The 18,205-nt window shown below is 42.4% G+C and overlaps 1 pseudogene; it reads left to right on the forward strand.

Annotated features, from left to right (window-relative positions):
• Positions 1-9,467: 9,467 nt before the first annotated feature.
• On the forward strand, positions 9,468-9,586 carry LOC134946635 (5S ribosomal RNA; annotated as a pseudogene).
• The last annotated feature ends 8,619 nt before the right edge of the window (positions 9,587-18,205 follow it).

An 18,205-nucleotide genomic window follows, 5' to 3' on the forward strand; every position in this document is an offset into this window, starting at 1 on the left:
AGGGTATCTACCAATGAGAGTGCACCTATATAGAGATGGTAGAGTAAAGATTTAGAAAGATAGTCATATAATGTGTAGATCTGCTTTCCACGTTAGGCGGGGTGAAACAAATGTCACTCAGTGACAAGGTGCACCCTGGATCGTGAATGAGAGTCTACAGAAAATAGTAAGTGGTGAAAGGAAAAAAGGTTTTAACACTTCTAGAATTCTACTAGTGGTCGCTAACCCTGGCGGGAGACCACGTCACAAGGTATACAGCGTCAGGTAAGTTAGTACGTGTAAATATTATTCACATATATATTCCTTTTTTTTTTAGCAAAACATCATTACTATGAAAAACAACAGCCTAACAGGTATAGCATACTGTATCGGAAGGAGAATAAACGATGTATGAATAATCTGCAATTTATGGAGTTACAGGGCTATATTATGCACAAAATATCCAAATTAATTGGCTTGCAGTGTTAATTGATGTATCAAAGAGAAAAGTCACCTCTTGCAGTGATATTGGTCTGCAATGTATGTGATTATTATTATGCGAGAAAAGAGATCTCAAATATATAACATGCAGTATTAGATAATGTGCCAAGAAGTGATAAGCATATATGTTAATAATACTGGCATGCGATATGTAGAATTATAATACTGAAATATGCACAAAAAATCACAACTGCTTAAACGTGCAGTGAATATGCCCAATGCACCTATAGAGAATAGAATTCAAACTTAGATTGTAAATAGAAGATTGCAGCTAGAAAGGTGATACTCAAAATGTCAGGGTCCGGAGATAGGTGATAATGCAGGATCCTCCAAGGACAGGTCCCTTGCTATGATCCGTGGAAAACGCGTTTCGCCCGTTGGGCTTGTTCACTTCCGGGATCTCATGGTCGATACTGTGTGCGGGGTTTAAAAACCCTGCTAGTGTTAGGTAGCAGCCAATGGGTTATGCGTATCCAAATCGTAGTGGGGGAAGAAGTATAGCGGTTCCCATGGAGACGCGGGAGACCAAATGACAAACGGGTTGATGACGCATCCCAGCCAATCAGAGCATGGGTGCGTCAAATGACGTAGTATGTAGGCGGACTAAGGGGGAGGCTCGTGGGCATGGGTAATCTAATTGGAGCAATAGGGAAGGCCTAGGAGCAGAGAAGACGATGACGCCATATTCGATATGGGATTGCCCAGAGTGCATCCCATTATCGAGCATACACTGATGAGAAAGAAAAGTATATCGAGGAAAGATAAATTAAAATAAAAAACCTTGATATTGAATCTGACAGTGCTAAATTGCTAACAAAGTATATTGAGAAAAACATGATTAATTAAGTATGTAACATTGCGGAACGGGCGAAGAGTATGGAAAAGTCCATAGGCACCGGAAGCAAAAAAGATAGTGATATATCTTGATTAATCAGGGTATTAATATTGGCCTGTGAAAAATAAGCTAGTATGTTGTAAAAATAATAATGAAGCCTGGCTCCATACTATGCAGGAGGAAATTGATCACTGCATTAGATACTATAGCGCCATATTGGAAAAGGGCAAAACTGCCAGAACTGATAAAAATAAATACTAATAAAAAGGAAAAAATAATAGAATGTTGTTGCATACAAGGGTATGTTGGTGTCCAGACTAGAGGTGAAATCCCAGTGGTGCGTAAACTATGACGCATCCTGGGGTGGGAAAATTTATAGGTAATGGTTGCTAAGGGGTGAAAAATAAATAAAAACCAAAACAAAAAAAATTGAAAAATATAAAAATGAAACAATTTTTTTTTTATATATGCATAGATATATACAATTATGTGAGCAAAGTGTAGAATACAAATGAGAGAGCGGGGAGGTAAGGGAAATGGGGGAGGAATGGGATTGGGACGGAAGTTGAGGAAAACAGTGGGATATGCCATTGAGACCAGGTGGTGAAAAAGGGGGTTAAAAAAGTGAAGTGTGTACAGGTAATTGGTGCTGAAAGGGTAGGGAAGAAGGGGATGGGAGGTGTTACTGGTAGCAGTGAATTTAAGTGAAGGTCTGAAAAAAAGGGGGGATGTGTGCTAATAGAGATGGTGGGGATGTGTGTATGTTGGTTGCGTAAATGATGTTGAATTGTGCTAAATAAGGTGATATAAATTATAATATTTTTATACATGGCACTATAACAGTAAGGTGGATAGGGTTAATATAAGTAGGCAAAGGGGGGATGGGGGCTGCGGTGAGATCCTAGATCCCCTGTTTGTATTGAGTACAAGGGATAATATTACATAAAATTAAATCTATAGAAGGAGGAGAAGGAAATGCTAGGAGGAACATAGAGGGAGGATTTGATGTTAGGTGCACTGGGAATAGTGGAGTGTCACATATATAAAGAAATAATAGTGGATAATTGAAAAAAGTTAGAAGGTGAGCAGGGGAAAGTGTAGTAGAAAAAATTGAAGCAACCTGCGGAAAAGTGATAATTTGTAACGTGAAAGATCTATTGCAAAATATTATGAATTAGTTGGTCATGCTGAGGGAAGGGAGATTGTAATAAAGAAGAGAGGGGTTAGAAATACTGTTCAAATTGATATGGAAGCATGTATGTATGGTATGTATTGACGATTGACACTGTGGAGTTATTGAGGCATGATGAGATGAAAAATGAAGGAAATATGTAGTAAATTAATGGAAGTATAGAAGATATTGTAAATTAGGCAAGATTATAAAAATGCACCATATTTTATATTTTCATTCAGTCCAAGTGGTCTGAGACTCCCAAGGCGAAAAATCCATTCGCTTTCTTTTTTGTATAATTCTTTGGTCATATCGCCTCCTCGTATGCCCAAGTTAATGCGATCTAAGCCAAAGACTTTCAATTCCTTGGTTGATCCATTGTGTTGATGGTGAAAATGTTTGGCAACCGTGGTAAGTTGTTTCATCCGTGCCAGATCCTTAGATGCATTTCGAATATTTCCAATGTGTTCCAGGACCCTCTCTTTCAATTTGCGTGTAGTCATGCCGACATATTTCACATTACAACTGCAAGTGATGCAGTAAATTACTGCTTGTGTATTACAATTAAAAAAGTGACGTAGCTTGGTTAATTGGCCATATTTGTCTGTGACTGTGTTGGTTTGCAGTATGTGTATGCACGACTTACATTGGCCGCATGGAAAAGAGCCTGTTGTTACTGGCTTCCTACGTATTGAAGTTAGCAGATGGCTCCGAACGAATTGGTCTTTGATGTTTCTAGATCTGCGCCAGCTCATCTGTACCGTGGGGCCCACAATGGGAGATAAATCCGGATCCATCTGAAGTATAGGAAGGTGTTTGGTTATGGCATCCTTGAGCATTCTCCATTCGGGGCAAAATGTTCCTATAAATCTGATAGTCTCTTCATTTTCCGGTGTTGTCTTCTTAGGACCAAAGATTAAGTGATCCCTCTTAATCGATGTGGTAGCCTGATGGGCTCGTTTGAGTGACCGTTTGCTATATCCTCTGGCATGAAGTCGATTAGTAAGTTCCCAGCTCTTGGTTTTGTAGACGTGGTCCTCGGAGCAGTTACGCCTTAGCCTGAGATATTCTCCTTTGGGTATATTCTCAGTGGTCAGAGGGAAATGTGAACTAGTTTGGAGAAGGAGACTGTTGGTTGCAGTTTCCTTCCGGTATAACTCTGTTTCCAAATAGCCCGTGTGAGATCTATAGATATCTAGGTCAAGAAACGGAACCCTGTCTGAGCTGATGGTGTGGGTCAACCTGATATTCAAATCATTGGTATTAAGTAATCCAATGAATTCCATTAATAGATCCCTTTCTCCGTTCCAGATAACGAAAACGTCATCAATATACCTCAACCACAATTCCACATGTATAGTGTATCTTTCATTTCCTGCATTAAAGACATAAAAGTTTTCCCACCATCCCAAAAACAAATTGGCGTAAGTGGGAGCGCATGCTGCGCCCATTGCGGTTCCCCTTATTTGCAGGAAAAATTGATCCTGGAATACAAAGTAGTTTTTTGAAAGGACAAAATCAAGCAATAACAGGAGAAAAGTCGAAAAATCACTAGCTCCTCCTTGGTCCAAAAAGTATTTTACAGCTGTGATACCTTGGTGGTGATTAATGCTCGTGTAGAGTGCTTCTACATCTAAAGTTACCAATAGGAGATTTTCTTCACAGTGTATATTATGAATTTTACGTAGTAAGTCCGCTGTATCCTGCAAATAAGAGGGTAGAGAAAGGACAAATTCACGAAGATGAAGATCCAAAAATTGACTTGGTTGTTCCAGGAGTCCACCGTTACCAGACATAATCGGTCTTCCAGGTGGTACAGAGGCATCTTTGTGTATTTTGGGAAGTAAGTAAAAGGTGGGTGTTTTCGGATTCTGAGTTGTTAAATATTTTTGCTCTGGTTTGGTGATGGTGCCTTGTGTTGCCGCATGTTGTATTATAGAATTGTAAGAATTCACAAATCTGATGGTTGGGTCACTAAGAAGTTTCTTATAGCAAGAGGTGTTATGAAGTTGCCGGTAAGCCTCAGTGATATACATATCTCGTGGCCAAAGTACGATGTTACCGCCTTTATCAGATGGTTTGAAGATGACATCATGCCAGGTTTCCAATTCCTTTAGGGCTTTGCGCTCATTGAATTTTAGATTGGAAGGGAAATGATGAAGGCCATGTTGGCTTTGGGCGTAAATTTCATCAAATTCTTTGGAAACTCTGTTCAGAAACACCTTAATCTCTGGGTTATTATTATCGGGAGGAAAGAACGTGGATTTGGGCCTACACTTGGGCCTATAGGTAGCTGGTGCATCCATGCTTGATTCCGCCTGTAATTCTTCCAAATCACGAATGGCATTGAGATCATCAGAGGTGAGGTCGGGATCAGCGATATTCTCTGATTGTCTACCTTGCTGTTTGGAGAAGAATTTTTTTAGAAGGAGCTTCCTCCCGAACAGTCTCAAATCCTTTTCCCAAGAAAAACGATTGAACGACTGGGATGGTGAAAAGGAGAGTCCCTTAGTGAGTACTGCCATGTGATCTGGGGAGAGGGATCTAGTAGATAGATTAATAACTTGTAGTGAGCTGGAGTTATTATAATCTATCTCACTGTTTTTCTCTGATGGGCTGGGTAACGTGCTGTCCTTGTGATATCCCAATCCGAGTTTCGTCCGTCGTTTCTCCTTTCTCCCTCTCCTGGTTTTCCTCGTGTTCTGATGCGGCCTCTTGGTCTCTGACCTGAGCCTAAAAAACGAGGATGGAAGTTGTCAATTTCCTCCTGATTCTCAAAGGTTTCACTGGCTGAATCACCGCTGGTAGAGGATTCAAATTCTGAGAAAGTAGGATCTTCCCTCTGTTTTCGGTTTCTACTGAGGGGTGTGGGGTTCCACCTGAAAATATCTCCTTTCGCAAAATCCTGTTTGTCTCGAATGAATTTAGTCCGTTTGCGATCCACTATCGTTTGTTCATATAGGTCAATTTCTTTTTTATGTTTGTCAAAGGCTGCTTGAAAAGGCAGATCTTTCTCCCAGGTTTCCAAAACCTTTCCAATTTCATCTATCTCTTTCTCAACTTGATCTAATAAAAGAGTGTCGTGTTTAACCAAAAGGTGAAGTAATTCATTGGAACACTTTAGTAATGCTGCTTCCCATTCACTCTTCAGGTTCTCACTGGCAAGAGGGAAGGAGGGAAATACCTTGGGTCTAAGGCCACGAGGTACAATCTTATGTTTAATGTAATTTTCTAATGTAGTAACATCCCATGATAGGCGTACCCTCTTCTGTAAATTTTTCTGTAATTTAGAAAAAGAGGTGCGCCAATCTGAGTTGGGAGAGGTGTGTTCGTAGGTATCTGAGAAAGGATCTGAGATATTAGTATTAGGACGTTTGGATAATTCTGTTTTTAATGAAAAAGTGGACATAGTATATGCAAAAAGGCCTGTTGGGAAGATTTATATCCTTTGATTCAGTTCTGATCAATTGAAAAACCAAGGAAATGAGCGGTACAAGCTGCAGAAAATGTGGTGGCTGCTAAAAGGGATCAGAGGATGAATGTATTCAAATAACTAGAAAAGGAAATAATCAAAAAGCCGTGCTACAGTCAGAGGCTGTATTTACCCTACAGCATAGACGGTTACTATTGAACAAAGAGAGCGACCGAGCACTGGTATATAATAAATTGTAAAGATTATAAGAAACCAAAAATTGGACAGTTGTATTGTTGGAAAGGAGTAAATTAAACCTTTCAATTAAAGTCCCTATTGGTGGTGCGCCCAGAGCTAGAAAGCACAAGTACTATCAAAAGGGAGAGAAAGAAAGCTCTTGTGTGGGCGCACTCTTGAAAAAAACAGAAAAATGTTTTTTATTGTTTCAGTTATTAGTAAGAAATGTTAAAATTTATATTTATTGATCATAAGTTAAAAAATTACCCCTCTATGATCCAAGGAAAAGTGTAAACATAAGAAAGACATGAGAAAATATAATATAATATAAAAATGTTCTGGTCTGTTGAATCACATGAGAAGGATTAGAAAGGCTGCAGACACTTAATAGTCTAACACCCGTTTCTCCTGACCAGTACAGATAATCTGTATTAATGAGACCGACCAAGGAGGTCAGAATGTCTTGGAAAAACCACTGAAATCGAGTTAATACCAAGCATTTATTATTCTCCTATTTATTTGATGTTGCGCAGAATTAGAAATATCTGTGTTGATATGACCTGAACGCAGAAAAGGTAAAGAAAGTTATTGAAAGAACAAGTAGTGGTGATACTGCTGTTGGTGTCCACCCTTCGGAAGAAGGGGAATAGTCCCTACTCTGCAACACCAGGTATTCCCAGGGAGTCTCCTCTCAAGGTACTGACCCGGCCCAACGCTGTTTCGCTTCCAAGATCGGGCATTAGCAGCGTGGTATGGTAGTAGAGAGGGTATCTACCAATGAGAGTGCACCTATATAGAGATGGTAGAGTAAAGATTTAGAAAGATAGTCATATAATGTGTAGATCTGCTTTCCACGTTAGGCGGGGTGAAACAAATGTCACTCAGTGACAAGGTGCACCCTGGATCGTGAATGAGAGTCTACAGAAAATAGTAAGTGGTGAAAGGAAAAAAGGTTTTAACACTTCTAGAATTCTACTAGTGGTCGCTAACCCTGGCGGGAGACCACGTCACAAGGTATACAGCGTCAGGTAAGTTAGTACGTGTAAATATTATTCACATATATATTCCTTTTTTTTGAGCAAAACATCATTACTATGAAAAACAACAGCCTAACAGGTATAGCATACTGTATCGGAAGGAGAATAAACGATGTATGAATAATCTGCAATTTATGGGGTTACAGGGCTATATTATGCACAAAATATCCAAATTAATTGGCTTGCAGTGTTAATTGATGTATCAAAGAGAAAAGTCACCTCTTGCAGTGATATTGGTCTGCAGTGTATGTGATTATTATTATGCGAGAAAAGAGATCTCAAATATATAACATGCAGTATTAGATAATGTGCCAAGAAGTGATAAGCATATATGTTAATAATACTGGCATGCGATATGTAGAATTATAATACTGAAATATGCACAAAAAATCACAACTGCTTAAACGTGCACTGAATGTCGTGTCTCACTGAATGAAAGAGTGTCGTGTTTAACCAAAAGGTGAAGTAATTCATTGGAACACTTTAGTAATGCTGCTTCCCATTCACTCTTCAGGTTCTCACTGGCAGGAGGGAAGGAGGGAAATACCTTGGGTCTAAGGCCACGAGGTACAATCTTATGTTTAATGTAATTTTCTAATGTAGTAACATCCCATGATAGGCGTACCCTCTTCTGTAAATTTTTCTGTAATTTAGAAAAAGAGGTGCGCCAATCTGAGTTGGGAGAGGTGTGTTCGTAGGTATCTGAGAAAGGATCCGAGATATTAGTATTAGGACGTTTGGATAATTCTGTTTTTAATGAAAAAGTGGACATAGTATATGCAAAAAGGCCTGTTGGGAAGATTTATATCCTTTGATTCAGTTCTGATCAATTGAAAAACCAAGGAAATGAGCGGTACAAGCTGCAGAAAATGTGGTGGCTGCTAAAAGGGATCAGAGGATGAATGTAATCAAATAACTAGAAAAGGAAATAATCAAAAAGCCGTGCTACAGTCAGAGGCTGCATTTACCCTACAGCATAGACGGTTACTATTGAACAAAGAGAGCGACCGAGCACTGGTATATAATAAATTGTAAAGATTATAAGAAACCAAAAATTGGACAGTTGTATTGTTGGAAAGGAGTAAATTAAACCTTTCAATTAAAGTCCCTATTGGTGGTGCGCCCAGAGCTAGAAAGCACAAGTACTATCAAAAGGGAGAGAAAGAAAGCTCTTGTGTGGGCGAACTCTTGAAAAAAACAGAAAAATGTTTTTTATTGTTTCAGTTATTAGTAAGAAATGTTAAAATTTATATTTATTGATCATAAGTTAAAAAATTACCCCTCTATGATCCAAGGAAAAGTGTAAACATAAAAAAAGACATGAGAAAATATAATATAATATAAAAATGTTCTGGTCTGTTGAATCACATGAGAAGGATTAGAAAGGCTGCAGACACTTAATAGTCTAACACCCGTTTCTCCTGACCAGTACAGATAATCTGATAAACGCGTTTTCCACGGATCATAGCAAGGGACCTGTCCTTGGAGGATCCTGCATTATCACCTATCTCCGGACCCTGACATTTTGAGTATCACCTTTCTAGCTGCAATCTTCTATTTACAATCTAAGTTTGAATTCTATTCTCTATAGGTGCATTGGGCATAATCACTGCACGTTTAAGCAGTTGTGATTTTTTGTGCATATTTCAGTATTATAATTCTACATATCGCATGCCAGTATTATTAACATATATGCTTATCACTTCTTGGCACATTATCTAATACTGCATGTTATATATTTGAGATCTCTTTTCTCGCATAATAATAATCACATACATTGCAGACCAATATCACTGCAAGAGGTGACTTTTCTCTTTGATACATCAATTAACACTGCAAGCCAATTAATTTGGATATTTTGTGCATAATATAGCCCTGTAACCCCATAAATTGCAGATTATGCATACATCGTTTATTCTCCTTCCGATACAGTATGCTATACCTGTTAGGCTGTTGTTTTTCATAGTAATGATGTTTTGCTAAAAAAAAAAGGAATATATATGTGAATAATATTTACACGTACTAACTTACCTGACGCTGTATACCTTGTGACGTGGTCTCCCGCCAGGGTTAGCGACCACTAGTAGAATTCTAGAAGTGTTAAAACCTTTTTTCCTTTCACCACTTACTATTTTCTGTAGACTCTCATTCACGATCCAGGGTGCACCTTGTCACTGAGTGACATTTGTTTCACCCCGCCTAACGTGGAAAGCAGATCTACACATTATATGACTATCTTTCTAAATCTTTACTCTACCATCTCTATATAGGTGCACTCTCATTGGTAGATACCCTCTCTACTACCATACCACGCTGCTAATGCCCGATCTCGTCTGATCTTGGAAGCGAAACAGCGTTGGGCCGGGTCAGTACCTTGAGAGGAGACTCCCTGGGAATACCTGGTGTTGCAGAGTAGGGACTATTCCCCTTCTTCCGAAGGGTGGACACCAACAGCAGTATCACCACTACTTGTTCTTTCAATAACTTTCTTTACCTTTTCTGCGTTTAGGTCATATCAACACAGATATTTCTAATTCTGCGCAACATCAAATAAATAGGAGAATAATAAATGCTTGGTATTAACTCGATTTCAGTGGTTTTTCCAAGACATTCTGACCTCCTTGGTCGGTCTCATTAATACAGATTATCTGTACTGGTCAGGAGAAACGGGTGTTAGACTATTAAGTGTCTGCAGCCTTTCTAATCCTTCTCATGTGATTCAACAGACCAGAACATTTTTATATTATATTATATTTTCTCATGTCTTTCTTATGTTTACACTTTTCCTTGGATCATAGAGGGGTAATTTTTTAACTTATGATCAATAAATATAAATTTTAACATTTCTTACTAATAACTGAAACAATAAAAAACATTTTTCTGTTTTTTTCAAGAGTGCGCCCACACAAGAGCTTTCTTTCTCTCCCTTTTGATAATACTGGGTCAGTTCAGACCTGAATCCCTGGGTGTTGGAAATAGTTTCCCAGGGGTACAAACTGGAATTCGAGGAGGTGCCCCTGCGCCGATTTTTCAAATCGGCCCTACCAGCTTCCACATTGGAAAGGGATGTAGTGTTAGCTGCAATTCAAACGCTGTGTATACAGTAAGTGATAATCAAGGTTCCCCTGCACCAGCAGGGAAGAGGTTACTACTCAACCCTATTTGTGGTCCCGAAACCGGACGGTTCGGTCAGACCTATTTTGAATCTGAAATCCCTAAACCTGTACATAAAAAGATTCAAATTCAAAATGGAATCACTCAGAACGATAATAGCCAACATGGAGGAGGGGGAGTTTATGGTGTCTCTGGACATAAAGGATGCGTACCTTCATGTCCCCATATATGCCCCCCATCAGGAATACCTGAGATTCGCTGTACAGGATTGTCATTACCAATTTCAGACGTTGCCGTTTGGACTTTCCACGGCCCCGAGGATTTTCACCAAGATAATGGCGGAAATTATGGTGGTCCTGCGCAAGCATGGAGTCACAATTATCCCATACTTAGACGATCTCCTGATAAAAGCGAGATCAAGGGAGAAATTGCTGAGCAGTGTGGCACTCTCTCTGAGAGTGCTCCAGCAACACGGTTGGATTCTAAATCTACCGAAGTCACAGTTGATTCCGACAACTCGACTACCGTTCCTAGGTATGATACTGGATACGGAACAAATGAAGGTCTTCCTGCCAATAGAGAAAGCCCAGGACATCCAGAACATGGTCAGAGACCTGCTAAAACCGAAAAATGTGTCAGTTCACCAATGCACTCGAGTTCTGGGAAAAATGGTGGCGGCCTACGAGGCCATTCCCTTCGGAAGGTTCCATGCAAGGACTTTTCAATGGGACCTTCTGGACAAGTGGTCCGGGTCCTATCTGCACTTACATCGGAAAATAACTCTGTCCCCAGGGGCCAGAGTGTCTCTCCTGTGGTGGCTGCAAAGTGCTCACCTGCTGGAGGGTCGCCGGTTCGGAATTCAGGACTGGATCCTGGTTACCACGGACGCGAGCCTCCGAGGATGGGGAGCGGTCACACAGGGAAAAAATTTTCAGGGACTTTGGTCAGACCAGGAGTCCTGTCTACACATCAATGTGTTGGAACTCAGGGCCATTTACAACGGCCTTCGACAAACGGAGAGTCTTCTTCGAAACCTACCGGTTCTGATTCAATCAGACAATGTCACAGCAGTGGCTCATGTGAACCGCCAAGGCGGGACAAGAAGCAGAGTCGTGATGGCGGAAGCCACCAGGATTCTTCGCTGGGCGGAAAATCATGTAAGCGCTCTGTCGGCTGTCTTCATTCCGGGAGTGGACAACTGGGAAGCAGACTTCCTCAGCAGACACGATCTCCATCCAGGAGAGTGGGGACTTCATCAAGAAGTCTTTGCAGACATAACACGTCTTTGGGAAACTCCTCAAATAGACATGATGGCGTCACGCCTCAACAAAAAGCTTCGGAGGTATTGTGCCAGGTCTCGGGACCCTCAGGCAGTGGCAGTAGACGCTCTGATAACACCGTGGGTGTTCAAATCGGTCTACGTGTTTCCTCCTCTTCCTCTCATCACAAAAGTGTTGAGGATCATAAGGCAAAGAAGAGTACAGATGATACTCGTTGTCCCAGACTGGCCTCGAAGGGCCTGGTACCCAGATCTACAAGAGATGCTCACAGGAGATCCCTGGCCTCTTCCTCTGAGGAAATACCTGTTGCAACAGGGGCCCTGTGTATTTCAGGACTTACCGCGGTTACGTTTGACGGCATGGCGGTTGAACGCCGAATCCTAGCGAAAAAGGGGATTCCGGAAGAGGTCATCCCTACCTTAATAAAGGCTAGGAAGGAGGTGACGGTTAAGCATTATCACCGTATCTGGCGAAAGTATGTGTCTTGGTGTGAGACCAAGAATGCACCTACGGAAGATTTTCATCTGGGTCGTTTTCTCCACTTCCTACAGACAGGAGTGGATATGGGCCTGAAATTAGGCTCTGTTAAGGTTCAGATTTCGTCCCTCTCGATTTTCTTTCAGAAGGAATTGGCTTCTCTTCCAGAAGTCCAGACGTTTGTAAAGGGAGTGCTACACATCCAGCCTCCTTTTGTGCCTCCAGTGGCACCGTGGGACCTCAATGTGGTGTTGCAGTTCCTAAAATCACACTGGTTTGAACCGCTTAACAAGGTTGAGTTGAAATTTCTTACTTGGAAGGTGGTCATGTTGTTGGCCTTGGCATCGGCAAGGCGAGTATCAGAATTGGCGGCTTTGTCACACAAAAGCCCCTACTTGATTTTTCATGTGGATCGAGCTGAATTGAGGACACGTCCACAATTTTGCCTAAGGTGGTTTCTTCATTCCATGTGAATCAACCTATTGTGGTGCCTGTGGCTAAAAGTGACCTGGAGGATTCCAGATCCCTGGACGTAGTCAGGGCCTTAAAGATTTATGTAGCCAGGACGGCTAGAATTAGGAAAACAGAGGCTCTGTTTGTCCTGTATGCGGCCAATAAGATTGGCGCACCTGCTTCGAAGCAGACTATTGCTCGCTGGATCTGTAATACGATTCAGCAGGCTCACTCTACGGCTGGATTGCCGGTACCAAATTCGGTTAAGGCCCATTCCACTAGGAAGGTGGGCTCTTCTTGGGCGGCTGCCCGAGGCGTCTCGGCATTACAACTTTGCCGAGCGGTGACTTGGTCGGGGTTCAAACACTTTTGCTAATTTCTACAAGTTTGATACCCTGGCTGATGAGGACCTAGCGTTTGCTCAGTCGGTGCTGCAGAGTCATACGCACTCTCCCGCCCGATTGGATGCTTTGGTATAAACCCCATGGTCCTTACGGAGTCCCCAGCATCCTCTAGGACGTAAGAGAAAATAAGATTTTAAACCTACCGGTAAATCTATTTCTCCTAGTCCGTAGAGGATGCTGGGCGCCCGTCCCAGTGCGGAAACTCTGCAAGACTTGTATATAGTTGTTGCTTACATAAGGGTTATGTTACAGTTGAAATCGGTCTTGGACCGTTACTGTTGTTGTTCATACGGTTAACTGGTTATGTATGATCCAGGTTACATGGTATGATTGGTGTGGGCTGGTATGAATCTTGCCCTTGGATTTCTAAATCCTGCCTTGTATTGTCCATCTCCTCTGGGCACAGTTCTCTAACTGAGGTCTGGAGGAGGGGCATAGAGGGAGGAGCCAGTGCACACCCTTAGTCAAAGTTCTTTTTAGGTGCCCTATCTCCTGCGGAGCCCGTCTATACCCCATGGTCCTTACGGAGTCCCCAGCATCCTCTACGGAGAAATAGATTTACCGGTAGGTTTAAAATCTTATTTTTAATATACCTGAGTCATTACATGAAATTGTGGTTTTGTATAACTATGCTGTAACTGCAACAAATGTATCAATATTCTTGCTATATGACAGTACAAAGTAACTTGTTACTGATTAACAACAACTTTACTCTAAATTACATCAACTACTAACTTCATATGGGTTGGGGCCGCGTTACCGGCGCCCGGGATCTTAGCCGCAAAGTGCGCGGGGTGGGTGGGGTGGATGGGGGGGGGGGGGTATTTGAGCGCAGCTTGCCGCACTGCAGGCTTGCCACAGGTTCTATTCCCACTCTTTGGGTATCGTGTAGTCCCTTCGAGTCGGCATGCCGACTGTCGGTTTTGTGAGGGGCCGGGATGCATGGGGAGTTATTGTGACCGTCAGTCACATAACTACATCCCCTTCATACAGCGGGTTTTGCCAACAGATATAAATTCCATATACCTATCCAAATGTTGTCAGACTCGTATATTTACTAATAATATCATCTAATGTCAAAAAGATGAAATTTATCAAACCTTCCACAAAGGACAAATGGAGGTGTTGCCCATCAGATTCTAAGTAACATTCTATGATGTACTACATAAATGATAGCTAGAATCTGATTGGTTGCTAGGGGTAGCACCTCCACTTGTTCTTAAACACATTGGGGTTTACTTACTAAGCGTCGGCAGGGCCGGCTCTACCATTAGGCAGCTTTAGGCGGCTGCCTAGGGGCGCCGGCCTCTGGGGGGCACCATTGAATTAATCTAGCAAAAATCTGAAGGGTGTATCTGTATGCAGCCTTCTCTTTTTACACTGCGCTGGTTGCTGCTGCAGGTCTAATCATATGTATAATGATGCAATTCACCCCAACCCACCTGCATCTCCCCTCCGAGAGGTGGTGGAGGTGGTGATTGTAGGTTAGGGGGCGCTAGGCTGAAGTTTTGCCTAGGGTGCAGAGAGACCTTGCACCGGCTCTGAGCGTCGGGGTATAAAATCCAGCATTTCTGATCGTGTTTATCCCCAAACTGTAAAGGGGCTATGATTAATTTCAGGCATAAACACAATAGGAAGCACCTGAGTTTTAAAACCCCCCCCCCCCCCCGACACTTCGTAAATAAACCATTATTGACAGTTATCTAATCACGAACAGCTTTACAGATGCAGTAAATAATGTACAGCGGCATGAAGGACCCAGGGTTTAGCAATATAACAGTTGTGGGAATCCTCCCCAGACAATGGCACAATGCAGCAGAGGCGTCTGCTCAGAGCTAGGTATTTAAATAGATACATAGGTGTGTTGTGTTGTATAACTCTGTTATGCAGGTGTGCTATGTGTACCTGTGTTGTGTGCATGCATGATTAATAATAAACAGTTCTGAGTGCATATAGACAGAGACGTCACTATGGGGGTGCGGACCGCACCCAGGGGGCTAATTCAGATATGGATGGTGTATCGATCAGTTTTGCTTACTTGGAAGCAGCAGTGATAGCTCTGTATGTAAATGCAGCAGGAGGTGTCTATTACAACTAGATGTCTCCTGCTGCAGTAGTGATCTGAGCTGTGTCCTAGGATGCAGCCCCAGATACCTGCGACACAATCAGGCGCCTGTTGCAGATGCTTATAAGAGGCCAGGAAATCTCTGTCCAGTGACAGATCCTGGCCTATTCCTTCCCCCTAAAAGGAGGCAACGCAACTATGATTTTACAAGTAGAGGTCATCACCACCCCCAAATGGTCAGTCTGATGCTGGACTACTTCACTTATCGCTGGATGTAGGGGTCCTGCAGATATGCAAAGTTTCAATAATCAGTACTTTGCAAGAAAAGCAGCAACTCCATCCTGACTCATCCCTTCGGGGGTGACCCTCTGAGGGGGTGACACCAAAATGCCAGCTCCTCCACAGTGACAGAGAGCTGTGGACTGTGACATCCTCATGCAGCATCCGGCTCCTGTCACTGAGGAGGAGTTGGCAGTGCAGTCAGTCTGTGGGGGCAGCACATCACCTCCACTGGGAATGCTGGATGCGCCCTCTGAGTGATGAAAATGGGGGCATGCTATGACGCCACAACCCCGTCCCACAAGGCCATGCTCCTTTTCAGGCATGCGCATCTTCGGCACATGCAGGGGCTCCCCTGTTCACATCAGGAGGTATATTTACTAAGGTGTGGGGTTTTAGAAGTGGAGATTTTGCCCATAGGCACCAATCCTATTCAACCTATCATTTATCTATTAACTTCTAGAAGATATTAAGAGCCTGATTGGTTGCTATGGGCAACATCTCCACTTCTAAGCACTTTAGTTGATACACCCCAAGGTGTCACCAGATCAAATGACGCCTCTTCATATAACAAAAATGCATTCATAGCAAATATGCGCAAGTAGTCTCTTCGTTAACAAGTAGATATGCTCAAATGATGGCGCCCAGGGACCGCTGCTGCTGCTGCAGTAATATCTGATAGCAACAATTACATACATTTACACTTCTATTCCCTTTTCTTATTAGGGTGTCATGAGTAATTCCATATTCTGGGCGCACAGCAGGATCTCATTGTGCTGTTTCTGGGAGTTACACGTGGTCCTGATTTATGTGGAGGGAGTTAATATTCTACATTGAAATTATTAGTGCACAGTTATTCAAAAATATCTTTTTTATTTGACTCACTGATTTCAACAACAAAAAATGTTTCTGAGAGTCATACTGTGAAGTAGACACCAGATGGCGACATGGCCAGCAGTAAATCTGGACTACTTCTGTTGCCCAGGCTATACTGTACATTATAGAACCTCTTGGCACATCTTTACAATTCCTATATGGAACACTAGGGGGCAGCAGCACCTTAAAATCAGTAATAGCAATATCAGTTTGTTACACCTAACAAACGTGTATGCAAGAGATCCAAGCATGCCCCTGGGAATAGTAAAATAACATTGTTGATATATATTTTTTCTTTACTGATGGGTTTGGATTATTCTACTACTTTTTTTTATTTTTACTGATGGAAGGACTGAACCCTTATGTAGCCTGGTGCCACATGAGGGCTCATTCAGGCTCTTGTCTGGAATCACTGTCAGGTTCCTCAAAAAATTAATGAATTTGTTTTACATGTAAAGATTGTTGAATCTAGGGAGTGCTGCTGTGCATACTCCATATTGGCTCCTTTAGGAAGACTTCAATCTCTAACCATGATGGCCGCTGCATGCGCAGCACCATCTTTGGCACAGTAGCTGATGCACATCTTCCACTTACAGTAGCTCAGAGAGACCCTATGAGTTACCGCTGGTTCACTACGCTAAAGATGCTGATACTGCTTCTATCCTGCATCGCCACCTGCATGCAGTCACTGGCAGGTGACCTGTATGCTCCGTGGATACAAGTGTCTGTATAAACATAATGTGACGACAGCTGTACAAACCACATTGCTGCTGAATACACCACCCCACTCAGTGTCGGAACTAGCGAGTGTCGGGCCCAGGTGCAAAAATCTGCTTTGGGCCCCCCCCACGCTGAAGAAAAACAAGGTGTTTGATGCAATAAGTGCCTGTGCCCACTCCACAGCAACGTGTTCCCCATACCCCCACTACTCTACATCACTGCACTACGTCCACCCCATGCCTGAGCTACAACACTGCACTACATCTTTCTGTACGCTGCACTACCTCACTACATTATACTGCATTGCTGCACTGCATAACTGCACTACATCCCCCTATACGCCATAATGCATTGCTGCACTACATCACTACATCCCCCTATGTGCAGAGCTGCATCACTACCCTACATAACCCCCATGCGCAGTACTGCATTACTGCACTACACTACACACACCCTATGCACAACGCTACATTACTGCACTACACTACACTACACTCCCCAATGGAAAAGAGATGGGCCTGCATTGTCCTGCAGAAGCTGTTCTCTGACACCTACGAGGAGGGCATGGGCTTCCCTACGAGGAGGAGATGGGCTTCCCTCCTCATCTGCTGTGGCCAGATGTCTTCCACATTTATTACCGGCCTGCAGTGACTGGACGGGTGACAACTATAATGAGTCACCCAGACTCATTATTAGTACAGCTAACGTCACCGGCTGTGGGCCCTTTCAGAGCCCCGGACCCCGGGGCAATGCACCAGCAGTAGTTCCGCCACTGACCCCACTGGCTAAGACTGGGCTGTTCGTGAACTCAGGACATCCGCTGGTGTGTACCTATACTCTGCCATATTGCCGCCAGTTATACACATATTCTAACAAAGATGACACACGGGGACAGGGACTTATCCCAGGTCATAAGCAAAAGAATCGCCACACATCATTATTAGTCAGCATACTCAAGGGATAATTTAAAAATAAAGCTTGATGGTATAATAATATTGTTTACCTGAGGTTCACCTGGCATTGCCCATTTCAGCGCCCGATGGCTGTAACAATCCAACAAAGCTTCCTTTGCTCTTATCTTCTGTTTCAAATTGTCTCTGGAGTTGTCAATACCCCTCCCTCCCTGTGTATGCAACTTTTTTCTTTTTTAATACCCCCAAACAGATTATTTGAAACTACTTATGATTTTCTAATTAAGTTATATCCTACTTTTTAGTATAAATATAAGCGGATATTAAAAGTTGTTTCTTATTTATTTGTGTAAATTACCAACAGTCACCATTTTTTTGCTAACATAACTTCGATATGGAGCATATTCAATAATTAGTAGCGATAATGTTTTTATTGCCACCTATTGTTGCATTA

The sequence above is a fragment of the Pseudophryne corroboree genome, chromosome 7 (genome assembly GCF_028390025.1).
Source record: "Pseudophryne corroboree isolate aPseCor3 chromosome 7, aPseCor3.hap2, whole genome shotgun sequence".
Classification (NCBI taxonomy): Eukaryota; Metazoa; Chordata; class Amphibia; order Anura; family Myobatrachidae; genus Pseudophryne; species Pseudophryne corroboree.